Source organism: Mesoplodon bidens, assembly GCF_964165515.1.
Source record: "Mesoplodon bidens genome assembly, chromosome: Y".
Lineage (NCBI taxonomy): Eukaryota > Metazoa > Chordata > Mammalia > Artiodactyla > Ziphiidae > Mesoplodon > Mesoplodon bidens.
This window is the reverse complement of record NC_138180.1, coordinates 50,563,337-50,591,329: the sequence shown is the minus strand read 5'-3', so window position 1 is coordinate 50,591,329 and position 27,993 is coordinate 50,563,337. Positions and strand designations below refer to the sequence as shown.

The 27,993-nt window shown below is 40.1% G+C and overlaps 1 long non-coding RNA gene across 1 annotated transcript in view; it reads right to left on the bottom strand.

Annotated features, from left to right (window-relative positions):
• Positions 1-27,993, bottom strand: part of LOC308609619 — a 59,343-nt gene that overhangs the window by 9,284 nt on the left and 22,066 nt on the right. The window contains exon 4 of the long non-coding RNA XR_014014323.1: positions 5,745-5,844. This is a non-coding gene — a long non-coding RNA (uncharacterized lncRNA). The remainder of the gene's footprint in view (positions 1-5,744; positions 5,845-27,993) is intronic.

Here is a 27,993-nt window from a genome sequence, read left to right as displayed (position 1 = left end):
CTCAAATGAGTCCAGCAAAGAAAGAAGGAATATTCTAATTCTAATGCATACTTCTGTGTGTAATAATTATTTTATATTGTATTACAGCTATGTCTGTTTCTTGTATGGATTTCTTCTTGCAGGAAGTGAGACGAAGGAGGTAAGTCATGAAGTGGAGGAAAAAAGAGTGACCTGTATTAGAGAAGGAAGCTAGGGTGGTATTGTGGAAATGACTATCTTGATAGAGAAAACAGATCTAGAATCTGCAATTCGATTTTCTGTGTGTTTACACGACCCAACCCCAAATTTGGAAATCGGCAAAAACATCAGGCTACACTAGCCACTGGAGGATCTTCCAAAGAACTCAAATGAAATCTAGATAAGATAATGGTTTCTTTTCAAACAATCCCTATGGGGAAAAATATGCCACACTGAAATTTCCTTCCAATATCTGACTTGTCTCAGAGTCTAAATGTTACAGTTACATATTCCATTGCAGTTTGCCTATTTTAACAAGAGTATCAATCAAGTGGCAAATTTCTGACACAGTTTAGATATCACTAAACAAACACCATCAAAAATGAAAGCAGTCACTCAAAATTTCAAATTCAAAACATGGAAAAACAATTTTTACAGGTTTACATCTCTTGGAAATCAATATGTTTTTCAGAATTTGATTTTGTGGGCTATCAGCTAGGGGAGGTAGCCGCAGAGAGCAACAACCAACAACGTGCAAATTCCAAAGATGATGGATGCTTTGTCCCTACAACAGAACTTTTTAAAAATGTGGTTCCTGGAAAAGAAAATTGTAAAACATATTGAATAAAACGAAAAGGTCAGTTCTCCCTAAATGAGTGGTGAGCAGTTTTATGGCTTCGGACATTTAATTTGGCACCGTAATAATGTTCTATGAACGGCAGTTCTATACATTATGAGTCTTAAAGATAGTAAGATACTAGCAGACATCTATATTTGGGGCGCATCAAATGATTTCAGGTAACGAATCCTCAACAGATCAAGTTCCTATTTATTCTCACATAGTTTAAACCTTCCATTACAGGTGTGCCCACCTGTGCCCACTGTAAGGCTGAATTCTACAAGAATGCAATGCCAGAACTCTGGTCATGATGGTTGGATAACTGTCAAGGTTCTACTGAATTGGTCATTTTACGGAATGCCTTTCACACAAAAGTCCACCTTGCACATTGAGAGTCATGATGGAGGTCAAAAGTACTATAGCAAACTCATTGTCCATTTCTCATTAAGGAAAAAGAAATCTGATGATTTTTAGTATCAGAATTTATTTCAGGAAGAAGCAAACTGCCCTTTATAGGAAGGACTGCTTTATTTGAGCTTCTAAGTGAAGCATAAAAATATCGGTAAGTAATACCACCTTTCATCTTTATAACGCTGTGGAACTTACATAGTGTCTCCCATGCATTTTCTCTTTTTATTCTTGCAGTGAAAAAAAATTCAGAGGAGGATAAGCATTACTAACTAACGCTATTTTACAGAAAAGGAAGTGTAGCCCCCAATCATTAAGTGACTTGTACAATATCTACCATCTAGAAAGCAGTAAATAGAACTAGAACTCAACTTTTCTTTTCTTTTTTCTTATAAATTTAGTTTTTATTTTATTTATTTTTGGCTGCATTGGATTTTTGTTGCTGTGCGCAGGATTCCTCTAGTTGCAGTGATCGGGGGCTACTCTTCGTTGCAGTGAGTGGGCTTCTCATAGCGGTGGCTTCTCTTGTTGCAGAGCACGGGCTCTAGGCGTGCGGGTTTCAGTAGTTGTGGCATGCGGGCTCAGTAGTTGTGGCTCACCGTCTTAGTTGCTCCACGGCATGTGGGATCCTCTCGGACCTGGGCTCCAACCCGTGTCCCCTGTATTGGCAGGCGGATTCTTAACCACTGCACCACCAGGGAAGCCCCTCAAGTTTTCTTAAACAGTTATTTTTTTCTACTAATCTTGTGGCCCCACGAATAAAACAAATTCTCAGGTGTATCTCCCATGTTGCACTAACTTTTTAGGCAGAAGTTCTGGATTTAAACCCCTGACCTGTCACCTACTATATGATGTTGTGTGGACATTTCCACTGGCAAGAATTTATAACTTTGTGATGGTGCCATGGAGCTGCTGGAATCCTACATATGGGCAAAACTGTACTGGTGTATAAGAATAGGATGTGCCTCACAGAATTTTACTGGGACAGAGAAGTATATTCTGGCTCATGGCTTTTCCTTCTCCCCCAAACCACTGCTATGCCTTGGATCTCCCAGAACCTATAAGTATGTGGATTGAAAATAGTCATAGTATGAGAAAATCACAACCACTGAAAAGGATTGAGGAATGACTTGTGCTCTGAAGACTTGGATTTACTACTTCAGGACTTTTCCAAGTCTTGAAATAATGAAAGTTCTAACCATAAAGGTTGCATGTGAGACTCAGTAACTTGTCAGTATTATCACCGAAGTCTTTGTACCATTAACTGTTAGTCCCAAGAGCTTTTTCTAGGAGAGGAATCTCTCCTTTAGAATCAGGGATGAGTTCCTTAATCAACTGAGGAAGTTTGTCAAGTCACAGGACACACTTGCATGGCTCCTTTTTCCCATCTGAGGGTATCTCAGGAGGGCAGCATAGGAGAAATTTCAGTAGGGCGGAGAAATTGGGGTACTTAAAAGAAATACCCAAGCCACCCAATTCTCCTTTTTTTCTGAGTGTGTAAGAGTAACTCCTGGTACTGATTGATCCCCACCAATGGGTATTCTTTTAGAAGAGGGGTGACACAAGTTTTAGATGAATAGGTGTAACCCACCCAGGTTTGCTTGCCCAACGCACAGCAAGACAAACGCTGAGATGCTGAGGTTTGCAGCAGAGAAAGGGTTTATTCACAAGACAGCCAAGCAAGGAGATGGGAGAACAAATCTCAGATCCACCTCCCTGAAGGGGAGGGGCTTGAGATATTTACAAGATGAAGAAAGAAGCAGAGTGGTCTTAGGTATGGGGAAAGGTGATTGGAGGTTAGGAAAAAGGTGAGGTAATTGGCGCTCTGTGCAGGACTATCAGAGTTACGTGTTTCTCTTGGGATGCACGTTCAAAAATGGAGGCATTATGGGGCTTCCCTGGTGGTGCAGTGGTTAAGAATCTGTCTGCCAATGCAGGGGACGTGGGTTTGAGCGCTGGTCCGGGAAGATCTCACATGCCATGGAGCAACCAAGCCCATGTGCCACAACTACTGAGCCTGCGTGCCACAACTACTGAAGCCCGCATGCCTAGAGCCCGTGCTCTGCAACAAGAGAAGCCACCGCAATGAGAAGCCCACTCGCCACAACTAGAGAAAGCCCACGCGCAGCAACAAAGACACAATGCAGCCCCCCCCACAAAAAAAAGGAGGCATTTAGCCATACTACCCAAAAGCAATCTACAGACTTAATGTGATTCTGATCAAATTACCCATGACGTTTTTCAAAGGACTAGAATAATCCTAAAATTTTTGCGGAACCATAAAAGATCCAGAATGGGCAAAGCAGTTCTGAAGAAAAAGAACAAAGCAGAAGGCAGAAACCCCCCTGACTTCAGACAATACTACAAAGCCACAGGAATCAAAACAGCATGGTACTGGCACAAAAACAGACATACGGATACAAAGAGCAGAATACAGAGCCCAGAAACAAATCCACACACCTACAGTCAATTAATCTTCAACAACGGAGGCAAGAATACACAATGGGAAAAAGACAGTCTCTTCAGCAAGTGGTGCTGGGAAAGTTGGACACCTGCATGTAAATCATACTAAGTGAAGTAAGTCTGAAAGAGGAAGACAAATACAATATGATATCACTTATATGTGGAATCTAAAATATGACACAAATGAACTTATTTACAAAACAGACTCACAGACATAGAGAACAGACTTGTGGTTGTCAAGGGGGACCAGTGTGGGAGGGATGGAGTGGGAGTTTGGGATTAGCAGATGCAAAGTATCATACAAAGGATGGAAAAACAACAAGGTCCTACTGTAGAGCACAGGGAATTATATTCAATACCCTATGATAAACCATCATGGAAAAGAATATTTTAAAAAAAGAATGTTACATGAACCTATGTATTTTCTTCTTGTTTTCTCCCCCTCTCTGATTAACCAGCACGATCTATGCAGATTGACTTCAGGTTTGTCTTAAGGCATAATATAGGAATAGTTTCTTAGAAACAAAGATGATAGAGCAATAGTAATAACAGGGTTTCATTCCCTAACTGTTTAAAACTGGAGTCACATCCCAAAGAGCTCTTCTTTTCCTATTATTCCTTTTTTGCACTGACAGTCTCTTGGCCATTTTTCTACTTATTAGCACTTCCATCAGAAGGGAGGAAAGGGATGTGAAACCGAGACATGTCAGTTTGAGGCACAGAGTCTTACGTTAGGCCCATCACCACCTCGAAATGCCGAGACAATTCCTGCTCCCCTGGGAGTGTTCAAACCCACCAGCCCTACAAAATCCATGTCGCTACAAAACAGCAAAGCATTTCAGCATACATGTCGTATCCTTCTTATTTTTCTGTATGATTGTTGCATTGCGCACTTCACCCAAATAGAGGCGATGAGAGAATTATAACAGGTGGGTTAGACGCCAGAGTATTAGAAACCATTATTTGCTAATATGAATATTGCCTTAAGAACATTAAGAAAACATACTGGTTTACTTCAAAGATGAAATTTGAATATTAAGTAAACTTGTGGTTATTTTTCTTTCTTTTAGCTAATACTGACTGAGAATTCCAAAAGAAACAATTCATATAAGCCAGGGTGAATTGATTTTTGCTTTGGATAACTTGTGCTGCTTTGATAGCCATTTCATTCCCTACTGAGTTAAATTATTAAAGAATCCCACACATGCCAGAACTTAGAGTCTACCTAGAATTATCACACCTTAAAACTGACATCTAATATATGGTCAACTAATATTGGACAAGAGACCCAAGAATACTCAATGGGGAAAAGATAGTCTCTTCTATAAATTTTGCTGAAGAAACTGGATACCCACATGAAAATAATGAAACTGAACCCCTATCTTATACCATCACTCACAAAAAATTAACTTCACATAGGTTAAAACTTAAATGAAAGACCTGAAACCATATAACTCCTAGAACAAAACACAGGGGAAAAACTCCTTGACACTGGTCTTGGCAATGATTTTTGTGGATATGAAACCAAAAGCAACAAAATGAAAAATAAACAAGTGGGACTAAACCAAACTATCAACAGACCCATGGAAAGGTGATGGACATCACTACATGCAAACATCAGGGAATGGACATCAGGGAAATGCAAACCAAAACCACATGAGATACCACCTCACACCTGTTAGAATGGCCATGATCAAAAAGACAAGCAATAACAAATGCTGGCAGGAATGCGGAGAAAAGGGAACCCTTGTATATTGTTGGTCAGAATGTAAATTGCTACAACCATTATGGAAAACAGTATGGACTTTGCTCAGAAAACTAAAAATAGAATTACCATATAATGCAGCAATATCAGTTCTGGGTATATAGCCAAAGGAAAAGGGTATACATATACTTACATTAGCCAAGATATATATTATGTATGTATATGTATAAACATATATGTATATATGTAATATATATAATATATATGTTTATATATAATATATATCTTGGCTACTATAAATTATATATATATATATATATATATATATATATATATATATATATATATAAGTTAAAAAGAAGGAGTTCTTACCTTTTGTGACAACATGGGCTGACCTTGAGGGCATTATGCTATGTGAAATAAGTCAGACAGAGAGAGACAAATTCCGTATGATCTCACTTGTATGTGGAATCTGAAAAAACAACAACAACAAACTCATAGAACCAGAGAGGAGAATGGTGGTTACCAGGGGCTGGGGGGGGTGGAGAAAATGGGGGGATGTCGGTCAAAGGGTACAAACATTCAGTTACAAGACGAATAAGTTCTGGGGTCTAATGTACAGCATGGTTACGTATAAATCCAGTAAACATACAGTTAACAATACTGTATCATATACTTGAAAGTTGCTAAGAGAGCAGATTTTAAAAGTTCTCACCACAATTATTGTTATTATCATTTCACAATATAAACAAATCAGCAGATTCCACACCTTAAATGTACTCAACGTTATAAGTCAATTATATCTCAATAAAGCTGGAAAAAAATAAAAATAAAATTATAATTTAAAACAGGCATCTAATGTTTTTGTCCTAAATTCTTTTCTGACCCAAATTTGAATGGGATGTCTTAGAGTAGCTAATAAATGCATAAAGCCCAACTTTAAGAATCCTTGCTGTGAAAAGAGTTGATGTAGGGATTTTTCTTTCAATCAGTTTATTTTACAAGTTTTTGTTAAAGAACAAAGTAAGATGGTGATAAAATTCCAAGGAGCACGTAATTTCCTAAGGGCACCGCCTCAAACCCCAGTGCTAGTCCTGTTCCAGGACACCCGGTGCATGTTTATTGAAAACGATCTGGCATGGAGACATTTTCCATTAGTGCTAATAAGGGTAATCACATTTCTTCAGTAGAAAGTATTTTATACAGATATTGTGAAAGAGTTGAAGGTCTCTATTATACTAGAAACCCAACCTATAAGTGGCCAAATTTACAATTGAGCTTGTCAGCAAAAAAAAAAAAAAAAAAAAGGAAGAAGAAAAAAAGCTGGGTAGCAGCACCAGAACATTTGACTCAAATAGATGGTTTGGATTAATGGAATGAACCATTTCTACTTCACGTTCAACAAAAAAAGCTATATTTGAAACACTCTGGTCTTCTTATAATTGTGCATATGGTTGGAAATTCCTGTCTAGGTCAAATACTGAGTAATTCAAACCTAGTAGGAGAAAGAGGAAAGAAACCAGAAGAAGTAACATATTAGCACTTTTCATTCAATAGGGTTCTGCTGGTGGAAAAACTTTAAAACTTAATGTGTTCCACTAAGTATCCCTGCTTCCTTCACACTTTTGGAAAACAATACTGGGCTTAAATTCCCAAAGTATATTTCAATTCCTCTGGTGTGGCTGCTGACAGAAATCCATGCTATTTCCTCATACTCATGTTGGGTATACTTTGTGATATGGTCTAGGCCTAGTGGGCATGAAATTTTAAATAGTAATGTTTTTGAATGCTGCAGCCAGGAGTACTGGAACCATAAAGTGTTACTTTGAGTAACAGTTATATTATTCCAGAAACCAGTTCATCCAGCTGAACAGTGCTGATGCTTGAAGGAAGCTTTCTAACCACACCTTGCATTTGCCAAGCAAAATCCAAAAGACAACAACAGCCCAAAGTACATAGATGCTGCAGGAATTAGAGAGGAATTAATAAAGGGTACAATTTTTAAAAGATACATGAGGATAGGGACTTCCCTGGCGGCACAGTGGTTAAGAATCTGCCTGCCAATGCAGGGGACGTAGGTTCGAGCCCTGGTCCGGGAAGATCCCACATGCTGCGGAGCAACTAAGCCCATGCGCCACAACTACTGAGCCTGTGCCAACAAGAGAAGCCACTGCAATGAGAAGCCCGTGCACCACAACAAAGAGTAGCCACCGCTCGCCACAACTAAAGAAAGCCCGCACACAGCAACGAAAACCCAATGCAACCAAAAATAAATAAATAAACATATTAAAAGAAAAAAAAAGATACACGAGGATAAAAGTTAACAAAACTTCCTAGTATGGGTTCTTTGGTAAAGAAAAAAATATGACAGATAAACTGTTTCACATGATCATCATAAAAAAGGGCAGGGAGTCCAAATGTATAATGTAGGAAATGAGTAGATGAAATCTTAGCTATGAAGGAGATTAAGGAATCAAAGTCAACTTGTTTGGTCCAGTCTGTGCAAATGCATTTGAAAACTTGAGTAAAATGGATGCTTTGCTGTACATCCATTTTTCTCCCCCAGAAGAAACTGGAAACTGACTAATTATATAATCCCAGAGAGACCCAACTTCACTCCCTGCCTCACCCATTCTCCCCCTCAAAGATGGCATTTCCAGATGGCTTCAGAATTTTCTTCTTTGAAAATAAGATTTACTTGCTAATATTTACCTTGGTTTAGGACACAGAAAAGGCGAAATAGTTCCACATTTGATTATGAAACTAGCAAAGCACTGACAAAATCCAAGAAATATCAGACAAACAACAACAAATTCAGAGATATGTTTTAAACAACTAGCAAATAGAATCCAGCTGATGTTTAAAGAAAAATTCACTGTGATGACTTGAGGTTTATTTCAAGAGCAAATGTAAATTCTTGTGTTAATTTATTAAACGTACGACTATCATCACCATATATATGTTAACTGCTATAAGTGATGAAAAGCGTTGACTAAATGTCACTAATTTTTCATTTAAAGAAAACCCCCAGCAAAATAGAAATAGTCATATTATATATAATGTTTATACTGATATATATACAATGTTAAGATATTTATCTTATTCATATACTTATTATGTACGGGATGGACATTAGTTAATTGTATCTGCCACTTACTAACCTCAGTTTTCCTGTAATGTCCACATTTTGGTTTAGCAAACAGAGTGAAATGTTCATCAAAGTGAACCCAACTTTGTCAAATTTACATTTTTATGTCTCCAGCTCTACATAAGGGGCATGGAGTAATGGTAAAGGCAATAATAAATGTACTGAACTAAAAAATCAAAGTAATGGTAACAGCAATAATAAACACGGATATTTCTACAATTGTATGGATGTAAAGTACATCATCTGTACTTATGCTGGAAATACAGACACTGTATTTATGATGGAAGTCTTTGACACCACATTATTTTAAAAAAGGAAGATGTGTCCTGCTTTCCTTCAAGGCCTCCAGAAATGTGGGTGATGGAGAGTTGGTTTTCTTCTCTCCCTCTGGGATTTTTCACCATGCATCCTCAGAAGGCAGCAAGGAAGAAATGGATTAATTAATACCATAGGGAAGAGCCCTCCCCTGCTCAGTAAACTGTGCAGTACTCTAGAAAAATGCATCTTAAGATAGTTCCCAATTAAGATGGAACTTTTGTGACCCAAAGAAATGAAACAAATTATACAGCCAATGCAAGTTTGATTTATGGTACTCGGGGTTTAAGACCATTGACTCTGAGCCTCTATGAATTTACTGCTATGGGGTAAAACGACCAGAACTGGATTTGCAACAGAAAAAAATATACTTTACTTTTTGTAGGAGTGAAATACATGACAGAAACATGAACAGAGACATTAATGTGCAAGTGATAGATACACTTCATTACTGCCCACACTTACCTATTTTATAAAATATGATGTGTTCTCAGTTCAAAAAGTGCAGTCGTACATAAAACAATTCTAAAGACTAAATAATGCTCCTGGTTCAAATTGATCTATGTTTCCATCCAAGAATTCCATTACAGAAAAATTAAGGGATTTTTCCACATAAAGTAGAAAATAAGAAATTAAAGTCTACATAATTTCAGGGGAAAAAAATCAAACCTTCATATTAAGACATGATTCTGAATGAAATATGAATGAAACACATCTGTTTAGATCTCTGCAAATGGCATAAATAGCTCAGGAAGGCAAGATAAAAATCAACCTTTTACTGAGAAAGGATGAGGCGTAGAACCAGAAAAACTCCTGTATAGTTTCCAAAAACTCAATTCAGAGTGACTCCTTTTTCATAGTTTTCGCTGAAATAATTAAAGACAAAATAGGAAGAGAGATGTCTCTCGGCAACTGCCTTTCTTCAGAGCTATGCATTTAACACGAAGATTTTCGATTTAAAAGTAAAAACAGGCAAAGCCTTGTCAGTTCACATAATTGCTGATTTTTGCCTACATTTTAGAAGAAATACAGAGGAAAAACCACAGATACATTATTAATGGGGTGAATTGCTTTGGACATACATATTTCACATACTGAAGGTGTCTCAAGTTGACCTCATTTGGAGAGGAATAAAAAACAAAAATAAAATATGTTCTTTCTCCTTCGCATTTTATTTTTTTTGGTCTAACACATTTTGTTTTCACAGAAATGGATATGATAGGATTAACAAAAAGCAGTAGAAACAGCTGGTGATGCTGAGATGGATTTTTTTTTAAGAAAAAATTGTAAAACGCATGATGGAAAATAGAACAGAATTCATTTTGAACCGTTGTGCCCTTACCAGATACCTTATTATTCAGGAGACTTCCCCTCTTATATCCCGGCTACCCCTTGATATATTTGGACATGCTGAATATACTTATACTATCTGACTTATTTAACAGGATCATGGGGTCATAGGATATTTTGAATGTTATTTTCTGAGATCTACTGGACCCCCGCAAAATCACGTTACTGAAATAATAGTTCCATAAAATTCTACTGATTTTGACTAAAACTAGAACTACCATATGACCAGCAATCCCACTACGGGGCATATACCCTGAGAAAACCATAATTCAAAAAGACACAGGTACCCCAATGTTCATTGCAGCACTATTTACAATAGCCAGGACATGGAAGCAAGCTAAATGTCCATCAGCAGAGGAATGGATAAAGATGTGGTACATATATACAATGGAATATTACTCAGCCATAAAAAAGAATAAAATAATGCCATTTGCAGTGACATGGATGGACCTAGATGATCATACTAAGTGAAGTAAGCCAAAGACAAATACCATATGATATCACTTACATGTGGAATCTAAAATATGACACAAATGAAGTTATTTACAAAACAGAAACAGACTCCCAGACATAGAAAACAAACTTATGGTTACCAAAGGGGAAAGTGATGGGGGATAAATTAGGAATTTGGGATTAACAGATACACACTACTATATATAAAATAGATAAACAACAAGGACCTACTGTATAGCACAGGGAACTATATTCAATATATTGTCACAATCTATAAAAGGATCTGAATTTATATATGTGTGTGTGTGCATGTGAGTGTATCTGAATCACTTTGCTGTACATCTGAAACTAAAACATTGTAAATCAACTATACCTCAATAGGAAAGAAAGAGCAGAAAAGGAAAGAAAGGAAGGAAGGAAGGAAAGAAGAAAGGAAGAAAGTTGTTCCTTAAAGTGTCTAAGTAGGCACAGAATATACTGTATTGATAGCCAATTGAAGACTGTACTCAACATGCTTTTCTCTGAGTCATTCTGATCATTTTTTTCCCAAATTTGTTGCCTTTTGCTGCCTATAAATTTGTCCTGCCTGAAGCTCTAGAACATTATTACTATAAATATGTTCATTTATATTAATCATTTATATATAATTCATTTATTCATATAAATAAAATTCCAATATAGAGAATTTTATTTATCTGCCTTGTTTTCACAAATGTTGTATTTTTGTTGGTGGTGGTGTTTGATCATTTTGGTGTTTCATTATGTTAGCTTCTTACACATCCACTTTTTACACAAATAAAAGGAAATAATTTGAGTTTCAACCTGTGTAATCCACAAGATGAAGGACATTTATTACTACCAAGAGAAAGGGCATTTCCATCACCTCAGATTCTACAAGACAAAACATAGGATACTTATGGTTTCCATATCATTCAATCCAAAATATTTACAACTTCCCCTGTGATTCCTTATTTGACCCATGGATAATTCTGGATGGTCAATGACAACAACAACAAAAGATGTTACATCTCATTCATATTTTCATTCACTACATCCTGAAACAATATATTGGCCATATCACATTATATAAAATATATTCTTAAAATTTATTTTACCCATTTCAGTTTACTTTTCGAATGATGGCTACAGGTAGGATATTTAAAATTATACACGTAGCTCAGAGTTTTGGCTCACTTTACATTTCTCTTGAAATAGTCCTGGAAGAGGCCATTTACTTTAACACAATTATAAATATTATAAAAATATGTCTACCATCTTGTTATTTGTTTTCAATTTGTCATACATTTTATTCTTCAGATTGGACCTATTTTAGCATTTCATTTTAGCTCTATTATTGGCTTTTTGTGCCTCTTTGTTTATTGATTTAGCTGTTATTTAGTGGTTTACAATATTTTAACTTATTACCGCAAATTTCAAATAATTTGTACCACTTTATATATAATGTAAGAACCTCAAATTTTAAACATCCATATTCCCCTTTTTATTTGTACTATTTTTGTCTCACATTTTCCTTGTACATGTATTATATAACAGAATATTTTATACTGTTTTGCTTTATATGATAAATTATGATTTAATGAATTAAGAGGTAAAATGATTCTATATTTACCTGTATAATTACCATTTCTAACTGTCTTCATTCCTTGTGTAGATATGTTTCTATCTGGTTTTACCTCCCTTCAAGACAAACTACAAGAAATCCTAATGAAGGTGCATTGTCTGCTGAGCTCTGAATTCTCAGTTTTTATTCATCTAAAAATATTTTCATTTTTCCTTTAGTTTTGAAGTATAATTTACAGATCTATTCCTATTTCTTCTTTCATCAGTTTTGGTAGTTTGTGTTTTCTAGGAATTTGCCCGTTTCATCTATGTTACGTAACATTTGGAATATAATTGTTCATAGCATTATCTTATAATCCATTTCATTTAGATAAGTTTTCATGTCTGATTTTAGTAATTTGACTCCTGTTTTTTCTTGGTCTGTCTAGGTAAAGATTTGTCCATTTTGTTGATCTTCTCAAAGAAACAACTCTTGGGTTTATTAATTCTCTGTATTGATTTTTGATCCTCTCTGTCGTGTTTCTTTATGATTTCCTTCTGAAGGCTATTTTTACTAAATATTTAATTCTAGATAGATAAGCGTTTTTTTTCCTTTGAAGACATGGTTTCATTCCTAGCATCGTAAGTAAGAAAAGTTTGAGATTTCACATACCATGTTGGAGAATTGCAAAGCTCTGAAAGAATATTGCTAATGAAGATGTAGTGCTTAAACTCAACAATTACATATGCCGAAAGAAATAATTTTCTGAAGTTTATCCTAAGGTGCAATTCCGTGGCAACAACATCCCAGGGTATCCCACCACGAGACACGGATAGCAGGGGACACCCAGAAGAGGCTCAGTAGATCTTAGACAATTAGGAGAAAGTCATGATTGATAGGGCAAAGCACCATCTGCTTCCTTAGCTGCAAGTGAATTACAGAATTTTAGCGATTCCTGAATAGTTAGTTGGAAATAGGATTCTTTTAATCAGAAACTTAATTTCGAGTCTATCCCTTAGATATTATCTTATAATGCTCTATTTCAAATTGGCTGGTTAATAAAATCTATGGTGCTCTTTAAACATCTTTATTATCATTTACAAAGGTTGAAATTCATCCGTTTTAAGGGTATGTTTCAATGACTTTTAGCACACACAGGAACTGTGATAATTTAACTATTTAAAACGAATCCTTTTTTATTTATTTATTTATTTATTTATTTATTTATTTATTTATTTTTTGCTGTACGCGGGCCTCTCACCGTTGCGGCCTCTCCCGTTGCGGAGCACAGGCTCCGGACCCGCAGGCTCAGCGGCCATGGCTCACGGGCCCAGCCGCTCCGCGGCATGTGGGATCTTCCCGGACTGGGGCACGAACCCGTGTCCCCTGCATCGGCAGGCAGGCTCTCAACCACTGCGCCACTAGGGAAGCCCTGAATCCTTTTTATAGCTTATTATAAAGTTTATAACTTATAAACTTTATAAGTTATTATAAAGTATAATAAGTTATAACTTATTATAAGTATAATAAGTTATAAACTTATTATAAAGTTTATAACTTTATAACTTATTATAAAGTTCTTTCCAAAAAAACTTCCCCAGATTTTTTAATCAGTAGGTCTCTATATAGGGCAGGCTTCCTAAAACGTTGCACAAATGTTGATATGCAACATGGAAAAGACAATTGCGTAGTCTTAGTATAAGGATAAGGAATAGTATAATAATTGGATATATTTTCCTCCAGGAGCAAACGTAAACGTAAAATGAATACAGTATAAAAAAAACCCCGTGCAAGCAGACATTTATGGAATGCTTCTTTTAGGGGAGCGTGGTCTCACGAGCTCAGAGGAGTGATTCTGTAATCACCCCTCTCCAAAGGACAGGACAGAGAAAGAGAAGTAGAGATATCAGGAGAGGAAAAAGGACAAAGGGGAGAATGAAAGCGTTGCCTGAATGAGGGTCCTGAGGCCCTCAGGGTGACGAAGGCAGACTTACCAAATGCTGATGCTGAAACAAGCGGTTCTGGTGGTCGCTTGTCACCCGCGGACCAGGAAGCTGCATTTGGTGGTCCTGAAGGTGCCTGGATCCTCTCCGGGGGAAAAAGACCCCACGGGCATCCCATCTGGGGTGCCACAAAGTATGATACCGATCTGGGTCCTCAGTCTTTTAAATCAATAAAAACCGATAAGGTCACATAAGCATTTCAGGCAAGGTTTTACTGGGACTCGTGCTACAGCAGGAAGGAGTGAAAACAAGTAACAGGTGCCCTTGCACGCTCCCCGAGGTCGGCGGGCTGGTTCCTTAAATGGGGTGAGGGTGAGGACGGATTGGTGGGTCGGGCCAGAGCGGTGGCTCAGGTGGACCGCCCACCCCCTGGGTGGTGCCGTGTGCAGGGATCACGCACAGGACCCTGCTTTTGCTCCTGGCCCCTGAGAAGAGGCAGTTGGTTTGTAGCCCTTCTGTATCTTATTATTCCTAATTTACCCCAGCTTGTCATGCAAGCAGTTATTTTTAGCCCCTCTTAGTTTCTTTGTATCTATTGCTTGCAGAGATGTTTGTCCAGGTGCAAGCACGGCACGGCAGCAAAGGCTCCCAGGTCCCAGTCCATCTCACTTTGTGCTCATGTCCCCCCATTTAATCCTCAAAGCAATACTATGATGTAGGGATCCTACCTGCCCTCTCTACACCCCAGAAATAAAAGCTCTGGAAAGTCAGCTCCAGTGATTAATAAGCTCCTACCTAAAAAGCTTAACACAATGAGTTCCTTGCTAATTCCAGGTTCATATAATTACACATTTGTGTAATGAGGACCAAAAAAGAGCTGGTTTCAAGTTGCTATGCTTTCATACTCAGAATGCTGAATTATTAGCATTTTAAGGTCCATAATGAACACAATATGTGCATCAGTATTTCAGAACATAATGTTACATTGTCTGAAAACTTAGTTTTCAGAGAAGGTAACATATAGGGATCAGAATGCAACAGACTTTTATGAATTAAACACTGTGTCTCACGGGTGTGATTTCTGCTTTCAAAAAAAGCTACCCATTCTGAATGTGGTGCTGGCATCATTTACTAGGAAAACTTGGGTATCCCGGGCAAGAAGCCATGCCCTATGATGCAATGGCCAAATACAAAGGATAAGGTACAGTGCTCAGTTATCCCTGAATGCCCACCTCTCAACCACCCCTTGCTCTACAAGTATGGAGCACATTGCTTTGGAGCTGCAACTCTAGAAAAATCTGCTGTGGTCTGGGGACAAATTGGGAAACAAAGTTGCATAGTTGGTTAAATGTACTGAACCTCAGATGTCTCACTGGTTTAAGCAGGAGGGATTGGTTTCGATTTCTAAACTATGATATGTGTCATATGTGCAACTTTCAATTTTTTGTTGATTTGTGCTCAGAAATTAAGTAAACTCTGGAGGTCATTTCCTAGAGTTCAGATTCACTGCTTTGCTTGGGTCAAAACGGTGATCCTATATTCTGTAAATACACAAGAGTCCCTTAGTTATAATATTCACGAGTATCTTTGTTTCCTCTTGTCCCAAAGAAGACATATATCTAGAACAGTTCAAACATTCATTGTTTGCGCATGCCCCTTAAAATAGTTTATTACTAACACACTATATCAGAGTTCATTTTCATGGTTAATCTTAATACTTATCAACACATTATATGGATTTGTTAGTACTGAAGACCTGATTGTACGATAAAATTAAAACTCAGTGACAGGACTTTAAGATGATCTTTTCTAAAACTGCACGATTAAAACATCTCATTTTAATAAATGCAGGATTTTCATAACCACATTTGTAATAAGTACACATGTGGATATCAAACATTCAAACATAACTGAAAGATATTTTGAGCACAGGAAGGAACATTTTGGCTGATATTTTTTAAGATCTTTTTTTTTTTCTGCAAAGGATTTAAAAACACCTAGTTCTCACCACACTTCTACGTTTAACACGCTAAAAAGCACACGGCGACCTTCAAAGAAGCTATTTGTAGTCGCATCCGAAGTATAGCAGAGAGTACAAAATTAAAATGTGAGATGTGAAAATATTGAGTAATTTGTCTCCTATGGTCCATCACTCTGAGGCATCAGGCTTCCTCATCACAGTTCTAAATTAGTATCTTTATGTAACCAAGTCTGCATAGGAGGAAGCAGTGATTTAGTAACATACAAGAAATTCATCCCTCTCTCAGAGAGCTTAGATCCAGTTATTAATTACCTCTCCTTCCGGGCATCCACTAGCATCAGGGAAGTGTGGAAAAGGTAAAGCAGAGAAAAACAGTGAAAACTCTCTACCTGATAGATTCCAAATCAAGGTGTTTATCTAGGAAGGTCAGATACAGGTTGTTGGACAAAGCAGACAGAAATAAACCTTGGCTCTAATTGCTTCAGCCTCATGAGCTACATCCATCCAGGACAAAAGACGCGAGACAGATTGCCCTAATGTCAAATCTAATGTAAATCCAGCTGAGTTCAGTAAGCCCTCATGGGGCATCCAGTCACAGTAAGGCAGTATATCTCACACCCTATCGTACGTAAGAATCCAGGGGTATCTCCAAACCGAACAGATGATGATACACAGATCTCGGATGGTGGGGCATAAGAACTCCATAAATTCATATCCAGTGCCACATTCTACCCAGGACACAAAATACCCCATTTATCTTTGAAAAAGAGAGGCGGAAAAAAAAAACATGCATGTGGGACTTCCCTGGTGGTCCAGCAGTTAAGACTTCGTGTTCCCAATATAGGGGGCCTGGGTTCAACCCCTGGTCGGGAAACTAGATCCCACATGCCGCAACTAACTAAAAGATCCTACACACAGCAACGAAGATCCTGCGTGCCACAACTAAGAGCTGGTACAGCCAAATAAATAAATAAATAAATATATTTTTAAAGCGTGCACGTGTATTTACTGGGTCATCCTAGATGAGCTGTTTCCACTTCCCAAATTAAGTGCCTCTGTTTGATACTTTCTCTTAGATTTTTTTTGTGTGTGTCTTTTGCACTTGTGTCTGCATGGTGACATACGAAGTTGTGTGTGACTTTGGGGTTGTTTACCTTTACATTTAATACAAATCCGGGCAGCTATTTTCCATTCACGTTACCCTATGTAATGACAGAGATTGGGTTTGTTATAGGCATGGCTGGATGTGACCACTCCTCAACATGGGATGTTTTCCAGATTGGCGTTTCTCGTTAAGATGGTCCTACAAACCTAAACTGGATCTTAATCCAAACAAACCAAGCATAGAAAAGTCATTTTGGGAGAAGATCAGGGAAATTTGGATATGAACAAGTGTTAGATGACTTTCAGAAACTATTAAGTGCTGGATTAGTTTCCTAGAGAAGGCTGTATTAATTCGCACGCTCTGGGCGGCTTAAAAGGACAAAACTATATCCTCTCACAGTCTGGAGGCCAGAAGTCTGAAGTTAAGGTGTCAGCAGGATTGGTTCCCTCTAAGGATGCTGAAGGTGGATGGGTCCCATGCCTCTCTCCTAGCTTCTGGTGGTTGCTGGCAATTCTTGGTCTCCTTGTCTTGTGGCTTCATCACTCCAATCTCTGCCTCTGTCTTCACACTTTCTGCTCTGTGTGTCTTTTTTTCTGTCTCTTAAAAGGACACGTGTCATTGGGTTTAGGACCCACTTGTCCATCCAGGAACATCTCATCTCGAGATCCTTAACTTTATCACTTCTGCAAAGACCCTTTTCCCAAACAGGTCACATTCATGGCATGAGTTCCAAGTGGACACTATGGCAACAAGTCCAGATGTGATGGTGCCATCGTGTTTATTTATCACCTTCGTATCTGTCAAAGCTGAGTGTTAAAGGGATGACAGGTAAGAGTGTGCTCTCTGGAACTGGGTCTAACAGACTTTCTTTTTTTTTTGGCCGTGCCACGACACATGTGGAATTCCAGTTCCCTGACCAGGTATCGAACCCATGCCCCTTGCAGTGGAAGTGCGGAGTCTCAACCACTGGACTGCCAGAGAAGTCCCCAAAACAGACGTTTAACAAAGACACACCTAGAAAGCAGAAGCAGGGGAATGAATGACAAAGGTTGGCAAATATTTATATTGGGACATCCGTGGTAAATATTAATATGGGACATCCATGATAAGTCTGCAGGAATTCACTCTTTTCTTGGGCATGTGTTTGAGAGTTTCCATAATAAAAAAAAAAAGTTAGTATAAAAGTACTAAAGAGTAAGTCAGGGGCTTCCCTGGTGGCGCAGTGCTTGAGAGTCTGCCGGCCGATGCAGGGGACACGGGTTCGTGCCCCGGTCCGGGAAGATCCCACATGCCGCAGAGCGGCTGGGCCCGTGAGCCATGGCCGCTGGGCCTGTGTGTCCGGAGCCTGTGCTCTGCAACGGGAGAGGCCGCAACAGTGAGAGGCCCGTGTACCGCAAAAAAAAAAAAAAAAAAAAAAGAGTAAGTCAGTTTTCCTGGGTCTCTCCTATGTACATGCTATTAAACTTTGTTAGATTTTCTCCTTTTCAAAAAGAGCTTTAAAGCAAAGAATGGAATTCACTGTTCTCAGGACCAGCATGTCAAGATAAACCAAGGTAGGTGGAATGGTTTGCTTTTATTCCTATGTGACAATATAATAAAACACACACACACACACACACACACACACTCTCCAGTGGCATAATGAGAAGAGACCACTTAAGGGGAGTGGGATGTCCCTTGGGGATGATGAAAATGCTTTGGAAGTAGCTAGTGGTAATAGTTGCAAGACATTATGAATGTACCAATGCCACTGAATTGTATACTCTAAAATAGTTAACAGTTTGCTTTTATGTTATCTGAATTTTACTGCACTAAAAAAGGAAACATCCACCTCTATGTCAACAGTTAAAACACAGTAGCCTATACCATTTCCCCTACTAGCCCACCCCAAACCTGCTTACATTTATTCCATTTCTATTGCTTTTAGGGGTAGAATGCAGGAGCATCTTAAAATTTTGAGATTTACACACACTCAGTGAGCTGCATTAAAAAAAGAGTGTAGGGCTTCCCTGGTGGCGCAGTGGTTGAGAGTCCGCCTGCCGATGCAGGGGACACGGGTTCGTGCCCCGGTCTGGGAAGATCCCACATGCCGCAGAGCGGCTAGGCCCGTGAGCCATGGCTGCTGAGCCTGCGCATCCGGAGCCTGTGCTCTGCAAGGGGAGAGGCCACAACAGTGAGAGGCCCGCCTACCGCAAAAAAAAAAAAAAAAAAAGAGTGTAATCAATATTTCATTGAAACTGCAACCAATGCAGTTCTTTTCCATCTCAGCTTAGTGACCTGCCACTGGCATTGCCAAGTTCTGAGCGCACCTGCACATTTTTATGAGGCAAACGGTGTATTGGAAGTGATTAGAGACAACGTTCTTAAAAATCAGGTGTTCTCTCTACTTCAGGGCGTAAGGATGTCATAAAAATAAGCACATGTCTGCCTACCTCAGGGACTAGTGGGTACAAACGGAAGTGTAAGAAAACAATAATAAGCTAAATCCCATATGGTTTTGCCTCCACCAGTTAAAGCTGGGCTGTTGGCAGATGGACAGAAAAATGAAGAATGGTGATGGAGAAAAGCAGGTATCATCGCCAATCGGGTCTTCTTACCATGATCAGAGAAGCAGACTGTAGCCCGTGTTACTTGTTTGTCCCTTTATACTCTGTTTTATCTTTTTTATTCCTAACAAAAAACTGTTTTGTGTGTGTGTGTGTGTGGTACGCAGGCCTCTCACCGTTGTGGCCTCTCCCGTTGCAGAGCACAGGCTCTGGACGCGCAGGCTCAGCGGCCATGGCTCACGGACCCAGCCACTCCGCGGCATGTGGGATCTTCCCGGACTGGGGCATGAACCCGTGTCCCCTGCATCGGCAGGTGGACTCTCAACCACTGAGCCACCAGGGAAGCCCCCAAACAAAAAACTTTTTATTGGAGTATAGTTGATTTACAATGTTGTGTTAGTTTCAGGTGGACAGCAAAGTGATTTAGTTATGTGTATATATTTGCAGCAACATGGATGGACCTAGAGATTATCATACTATGTGAAGTAAGACAAAGACAAACATCATAGGATATCACTTATAAGTGGAATCTAAAAAAATGATACAAATGAACTTATTTATATGTCCTTTTATCTTTTAGGTCAAGGACAGGGTGATGGCTGACATTTAAGGCTATGGGTAGACTGTGAACAGATTGGTATCCATCCCCAATGATTTGGAGGTTGATGGAATACTGAGGTCAGGATATTGTCCCAGATAAAGGATGTGCATACATATTGAGGGGCATGGAGGGTGAATGATGTTGGGAATCTTCTATTCACACAGGCAGATATGCTTGTCACCCTCACCCTGCTGCCTGTCCACAGAGGTTGTGTTGTATGGATTCCATCAGTAGGGTCCCTGACTGTATGGTCTTGCTTGGGTTTGGCCAATGGGGAGCTCTGCCAAGGACATCAGAGAGTGGGGTGAAGGGAACATGACTTGAGGGTATTTATTCTCCTGGCTTTCTCCCTATGGTGCTTCTTAGGATGGCAGGGTCTCTCAAGCAAAGGCAATTCTTATCATGATCCTTTCTCCATGGGACCATCTCCTTTAGGATCTGGTAACCTCCTTCCCCTCCCAGTGGGCTTCTGAGCAGTAAATATCTCCAATATTATGATTACTTGCTGCTTCTTTGCAGTTCCCCTGTAACACAGCCACTCTTTTGTATGGAGTCCTGGTGCATTGTAACTGGCATAAAGGACCCCCAAAGATGTCACTTTCTAACCCCAGAACCTGTGAATATGTTAGGTTCCTTTGCACATATAAACTTTGATGATGTGACTAAAATTCTGGATCTTAAAGTAGGGGGATTTTTATCACAAAGGCCCTTATAAGAGAGAGGCAGGAAGATAAGAGTCAAAGAGAAGACGGAAAGATGGAAAAAGAGGTGACGGAGTTCCTGGCTTTGAAGATGGATGAAAGGCCACATACCAGGTATGCAGGCCCCTCCAGAAGCTGGAAGAGGAAAGGAAATGGATTCTCTGCCAGAGCCTCCAGATGGAATGCAGCCCTGCCTAAAACTTGATTTTAGCTCAGAAAATTCCATTTCTGATTTCTGACCTCCAGAATGACCACTTCTGACTGTAAGATAATAAATTTGTGTTATTTCAAGCCATCAAGATTGTGGTCATTTGTTATAGGGAATGAATATACTGTGTAAATATCTCTTTTTTCAATTAATTAATCAATTAATTTATCTATATATTTTTGGCTGCATTGGGTCTTTGTTGCTGTGCATGGGCTTTCTCTAGTTGCGGCGAGTGGGGGTTACTCTTTGTTGTGGTGCGCGGGCTTCTCATTGTGGTGACTTCTCTTGGTGCGGAGCAGGGGCTCTAGGCGTGCGGGCTTCAGCAGTTGTGGCCCACGGGCTCAGCAGTTGTGGCTCACAGGCTCTAGAGCACAGTCTCAGTAGTTGTGGCACATGGGCTTAGTTGCTCCATGTCACGTAGGTCTTCCCAGACCAGGGATCAAACTCGTGTCCCTACATTGTCAGGCGGATTCTTAACCATTGTGCCACCAGAGAAGTCCCTGTAAATATCTCTTTTAAATTATCCTAATTTGAGTGTCATCTGTTCTGAGTTGGGACCCTGAACTGACTAGTAACTCATTGATAAAACCAGATAACATGGAAAGACAGGAATTTATTTTTTCCACTACTAGAAGCCTACCATATGCAGTGTCCGTAAATCATAAGAATCACCTCCTTTAATGTTTGCTCTTTGCCCCCAAATTCATCATCCTGTGAGACGATGGGTGCCTTTGTGACAGGGTCATGGCATGGTCATTGTCACATGCTGAGCTGTTACCAAGGAGATGCTGAGATGGAGGCTGAGTAAAGTATTTGGGGGTCAAGGCAGAGGAAGCAGGACTCAGAAAGACAAGGGAGCTTGGGAAATGGTTTAACAAGGTGTCAGCCAATCCAGGTGAGCTCTGGAGTCTCTGAGACCTTGTGGAGAGGACTTGGGGAGGGGGGCTGGGATGATCAGACTCTTATGCCCCTGACAGGGAAGGAGAATAACGTTCTGAGGTTACTCTCTGCAGAGAAGTCAACCATGAAGTTGCTGAAGCTGCAGAGTGTTGATAGCTCAGAAACAATAGTACTTCCCTAAAAAGGGCATCTAAACGTTACCCATACCTGCTTAAAAAAGAAAGGACTCCCCCATACTAAAACTACCATCCTAGCATAAGAATGGTGATAATCAAAATGACTAATGCTCCTATATAGCTCTTACTACGTGTTAAAGAAGAGGTGGGTAGGATCATTATCCTTAATTTTTACAGATGAGGAAACTGAGGCCCATAGACATTGAATCATGTGTCCAAGATCACAGAGCGAGTGACACACTCAGGAAGGCTGACTCTAGACTCAATGGGCTTGACCACTACGCTATCCTGTCTCCGGGACGGAGTTCCCTTTGCTCTGTTGACACACCCAAGGGGAGATGTCTTCATTTCATCCCATTGGTTTTATCTCTTCCAAATATTGTTCCAAACAAGAGTAGTCAAGGGCTTCCCTGGTGGCGCAGTGGTTGAGAGTCCACCTGCCGATGCAGGGGATGCGGGTTCGTGTCCCGGTCCGGGAAGATCCCACATGCCGCAGAGCGGCTGGGCCCGTGAGCCATGGCCGCTGAGCCTGCGCGTCTGGAGCCTATGCTCTGCAACGGGAGAGGCCACAACAGTGAGAGGCTCGCGTACCGCAAAAAAAAAAAAAAAAAGAGTAGTCAAGATCATTATTTCTAGGGCCTGTCCTTGTCCATCTTTTCTCTTTCCTTCCCTCTAAATTCTCTCCTGGGATCATGACACTCATCCTTACAACTTGAACGGGACCAATATCCTGATGAGGCCCCCAAAATGTGTCTCTAAGCACATCAACTCTCTAAGGTACCAACCATATACAGCTCCTGTTCCTTCGGAAATGTCGATGTCTGAAAATGAAATTTCTACAACCTCCTCAAAGTCGGTCCTCGTGAATTGCCTTATCCCTGGTGAACGGCCCCGCTGTCCGCAAAGCTGCTCAGTATCACTATAGGTCATCACTGATTTTTCCTTCTCCATCTTCCTACATTCAGATGACCATCGTTTCTCATGGAACCAACCTTTTGTTCCCCTATATTTTGAATCTCATGGCTCATTTCCATCCCTGCTGTTCTGATGCAGGTTCTCATTACTCCATCGTGCATCCCTGGATGGTCTTCTTATATGTATCCTTCTGTCCAGTTTTTATCCCATCCGTTCTTCTCCACAGCAGCCACACAAACGCAAAAGGCAACTCTGACCATGGTACCCCCATGATGGCAAGTATCTCAGGGTCCCACCCCCCAAAAATCTTCAGCAAGATGCTCTTCCCTTCCTCTTAATCCCATTTTCCTGCCAATGCTGCCAAGTCTCTGTTGTACCCCCCCTCAAACTGCGACTGTACTAAATTATTTGCCTATCTTAGAGTGGGACATGTTGTATCTTGCCTTATACCCATGCTATTGTGGTACATACAAAACACATGGGGGGTCTTGAAAAAAATGCAGATTCTGACTCAAGAGGTCTGGCACAGAGTTGAGGCATCTGATTTCTAATGACCTCCTGAGGGAGGCTGATGCTTGGTATAGTGAGTTGAACGGTGTCCCCCCAGAAGATGTGTTGAAGTCCTAACCTTAGTGAATATGACCTTATTTAGAAAGAGGGTCTTTGTGCATGTAATCAAGTTAAGAAGAGGTTATACTGGGTCACGATGGGCCCTGTATCCAATGACTAGTGTCCTCCTAAGGAGGGGAGATTTGGACACAGAAACACAGAGGGAAGAAAGCCAGGTGAAGATGGAGGTGGAGATCACGGTGATGTGTCTATAAATCAAGGAAGGCCAAAGAGGCTGGAAATCACTAGACAATGGAAGAGGCAAGTAAGGAGTCCCCCTTAGAGACTTTGGAGGAGCTAGGCACTGCCAACATTTGGATTTCAGACTTCTGGACTCCAGAATGGCAAGAGAATACATTTCTGTTATTTTAAGGTGCCCAGTTTGTGGTCATTTGTTACAGCAGCCCAGTTTGTGGTCATTTGTTATGCACTGCTGGTCCTCTGGCCATACTGTGAGTATCAAGAATCTATACCTCTGTACCAAGAAGCTGGACTAAGGTTTTCCTTTAAACCCTCCACATCGGTGCCCTGGTCCCCAGGACACACCTGAGTGTTGGTTCCAGGAAAGACACACACTCTAGGAAATGTTTCCAGACATGCTCCTGATGGCTTTCGGGAAAGCTTAGCAACAATCCGATTACTTCTGAGTATTTCCTATATGCAAGACTCTTGAAGTCAATGTTCTAGACATTCCCATCTTTTCGTGCACTGTCCTTAGCACAGGGCTTGACACACCATAGGTTCCCCAAGCCTTTCTGAATAAATGTATGTGTCTAGAAGCTCAGTAAGAGGCACAGTTGATTTCTACAACTAAGGAACAGTAAACCCTTTTCTCTCTTATGCACTGAAATGGTTCAAGAATCAGGGGGAAAAAAGGTACTACTAAATTTATGAAATCATTAGATGTTAGAGTATTTTGAATAGCGCTTCAATATGGGATTTTAAATCTCATCCTAACCCTCTTCTTCCTGCAATAGTGTTAAAATCGTCCTTTGAGGTTCAGCGATATGGCTTTGTTATTTCTAAAATTCATCAAGCAGTTAGGAACGTATTTATAAATATAGATTGCATCACAGGATATTTACTGCATACAGTAAGTAAGATGTCATCCACTTTCCATGCCTGGAGAGCTGAATGATCATCTGTGAAAGCAGACGCCCTTTGAATATTGCTTCTAATAATCCTACCCATCAATCATATATTTTTTTCTTACTTCATCCGTACACCATGTTAAGTGCAAATACAGATCACCTTCCCAATAGCTATGAAAATTAAATCCCGACACGAATGAAAATTTACAGCCCCAGCTTATATAGAGCAATATTCCTGATAGTTAAGGCATTCCAACACAGTTAAATAAAGTTAAGTGAGAAGTCAGCCTTGCAGTCTTTATGGCTCTTTTTCACTGTGCGAAGTGAGAGTCACCAGGTGCCTGCCTTGGCTGTTTATGTATTTTGAGCTCAGAACTGGGAATGGCAGACAGAACTCTAATTCAGAAAGACACATGCACCCCAATGTTCATAGCAGCAGTATATACAATAGCCAGCACATGGAAACAACATAAGTGTCCATCGACAGATGAATGGATAAAGAAGATGTGGCACATATGTACAATGGAATATTACTCAGCCATGAAAAAGAATGTCATATTGCCATTTGCAGCAGCAGGGAAGGACCTAGAGATGATCATACTAAGTGAAGTAGGCCACAGAGAGAAAGACAAATATCATATGATATCACTTATATGTGGAATCTAAAATATGACACAAATGAACTTATCTACAAAACAGAAACAGACTCACAGATGGAGAGAACAGGTTTGTGGCTGCCAAGGGGGAGGGGAGTGGAATGGAGGAGGGATGGATTGGGAGTTTGGGGTTCGCAGATGCAAACTATTATATATAGAATGGATAAACAACAAGGTCCTACTATACAGCCCAGGGAACTATACTCAACATCCTGTGATAAAACATAATGGGAAAGAAGATGAAAAAGAATAGATATATGTACGTATAACTGAATCACTTTGCTGTACAGCAGAAATTAACACAACGTTGTAAATCAATTATACTTCAGTAAAATAAATTAAACAAAAAAAGAACTGAGAATGGACCTGTGGGGGGAAAATAACCACCCTCAAAAATGTGCACATCCTAATCCGTGGAACCTGTGAACGGGTTACCTTACTGGGCAGAAGGGATTTTGCAGATGTGATTAAGGACCTTGAGATGCTGAGATGATGCTGGATTATCCAGGTGGGTCCAATGTCCTCACAAGGGTCTTTCTGAGAGGGAAGCAGATGGGTCAGAGTCACAGAAGGACCTGCAAAGACAGCAGCCGAGGGCAGAGTGATGTGCTCTGAAGTTGAAAGTGGGGTCGGGAGCCAAGGATTACAGGCACCTCTAGAAGCCGCACAAGGTAAGAATATGGATTCTCCCCTAAAGCCTCCAGGAGGGATGCAGTTCTGTGGACACCTGTATTTTAGATTAGGGAGACCCCATTTTGCTTTGCTTTGTATTTTTGAAAGATTTTTATTTTTTTGGATGTGGACTATTTTTAAAGTCTTTATTGGACTTGTTACACTATTGCTTTTGTTTTATGTTTTGGTCTTTTTGGCTGCGAGGCATATGGGATCCTAGCTCCCTGGCCAGGGATCGAACCCACAGCCCCTGCATTGGGAGGCAAAGTCTTAACCACTGGACCACCAGGGAAGTCCCCAGGGAGACCCCATTTTGGACTTCTGACATTCACGACAACATGATAAATTAGTGTTGTTTCAAGGTGCTACATTTGTAGCGATGTCTTACAGCAGCCCTAGGAAACTCATGCAGACCAAACCCCAGATTGCTTTCATTTTGATGGTTTTAATCTCCAGTGCAGATGTCAAGGATGACCCGGAGGGCATGCATCATTCCTCAGATGATACGAGAACATGCAAGAAAACAGTGAAATCTAACTGTCCCTTTAGTCTTGCAGTCATGTCTCTCTACATGGACTGAAAACCCCATCATCGGTGGGTAGGACGATGTGGAAAGCAATTACTGTGTAAGGAAAAGGAAACACAGAGCATGAGAGAAAGGAAAGACCATTGCACGGCTCTGTCCAGATCTGAAGTCTCCTGCAAGGAGAGATCCCCTTCTACCCTGTGGCCCATCATCCACTGACGAGCATCCTCTCATGCTGGAGAGACTGAGGTTGACTTGTGCCTCTCTCCTCAGTCAGGTGTTTGCAGAAGGCAGCATGAAGATTGATATCCCTTTATTTTAACCCAAGCAGCATAATCACAGCTTGACAACCGTAGCTCCACCTAATCCTTTTCCTAAGGCTTCTGTGCACCCCAAGGCAATTCATCCCCTGGGCCATCTGCCTGGTTGTAATTACAGCTTTGATGAAGATAAAGCATGTTTGGATCTTTCTATTGAACAAGATATCATTATCCAGCCATAAAAGTATCACTCTTCCCAGAGCCAAAGGTCAGTGTACCTTGGGAGTGACGGATCTCTACCCTGCTCACTGTAGATGCTCACTCGGCAAATATTAAAAATCTATGAACCTTCTCGCTGACAATGGATGGTTTCTAAGTGCAGGCGGGTTGTCTCTTGAGAATGTGCAAGGTAGGAAAAGCACAGAGGCTGATTTTCTGCACTCCAAAATAACATACAGCAGGGGAAGGGATTTTACATATTTACATATGTAAAATATTCAATCTATGCATGCATATTTATATCATATAATAGCTTATTAATATATTATGTTAAAATTACATTCATATTATATAGAGCAATATACAGTGTAACTTTATATTGCATATAGATATATACATATATTTTCTTTAATTTCATTTGATCCTAATATTCATACAAGGCGTTGTCATAGTGTCTTCCCATTTTGTAGATAAGGAACCTGAGGCTCAGAGAGTTGGGTGAACTTTCCATTGAGATGGAACTGAAAAGGCCAGAACTGGAATACAAATACGAGATAGCTGGGCTTCCCTGGTGGCGCAGTGGTTGAGAGTCCGCCTGCTGATGCAGGGGACACGGGTTCGTGCCCCGGTCCGGGAAGATCCCACATGCCGCGGAGCGGCTGGGCCCGTGAGCCATGGCCACTGA